Genomic DNA, 943 nt, shown 5'->3' on the forward strand with positions numbered 1-943 from the left:
TTGGGGGAGTGGACAAATGAGGGATAGATAGCGAAAAAGCATGAAATTTGAATTTTAGAGATACTTCAAGTGATAAATCATATTTAACGGTCGATCGTAACGATTTGGAGCTCCTAATTTCATTCGAGAAACATGGGTAGCAACGAGCTGTTTATAACCGATAGTATTCTAACTCAATCTCATCTCTGTCTCTCTCTCTATCTCTATCTCTTCTTTCTTATATAATATATATATATATTATATACATATATATATATGAATTTTCTAACCAAAATTCAATTGATTTTGATAGCTTTACACAGTTAAACGAGAAAACACCTCATATCTATCATTAAAATTACAAATTTTGAAACTCTTTGATCATTAGGTCAATGATATTGAAATGATTTGAAATTTAGTTTCTAGATACTTCAAGTGGTATAGATCATGTTCAACGGTGCCGATCGTCAATTTAAAGGCTCCCTCATCAAAAACAAACGAGTGGCAACAGAGCCAGTTTGCTACCAATAGCATTCCAGCTCAACTCTATATATATACTCACTTAGTGTTTTTAAAAGTATTCTACCTCAACTCTCTCTCTCTCTATATATATATAGACAGAGAGAGAGAGAGTTGAGCTAGAATGCTATCGATAGCAAACGGGCTCCTGTAACGATCCAGCCCACTAGCAACAATAACTCGTTGGGCCCAATCACCGGCCCAAAATGCTTAAGCCCAGTTATTATTACTAGTGTCTAAGATAACCCCATTCCCATCCGATGTGGGATTATTGGGGTGTCACAGCTCCGTTGCCACCCATTTGTTTGTGATGATTGAGCCTCTGAATTGACGATCGACACCGTTTAACATGATCTATACCACTTGAAGTGTTTAGAAATCAAATTTCATACATTTTCGATATTGTTCTCTTATCCATCGAGTGGACACAAAAATGAACGGCTGA

This window comes from Ananas comosus, linkage group 14 (assembly GCF_001540865.1).
Source record: "Ananas comosus cultivar F153 linkage group 14, ASM154086v1, whole genome shotgun sequence".
In the NCBI taxonomy this organism is placed as follows: Eukaryota; Viridiplantae; Streptophyta; class Magnoliopsida; order Poales; family Bromeliaceae; genus Ananas; species Ananas comosus.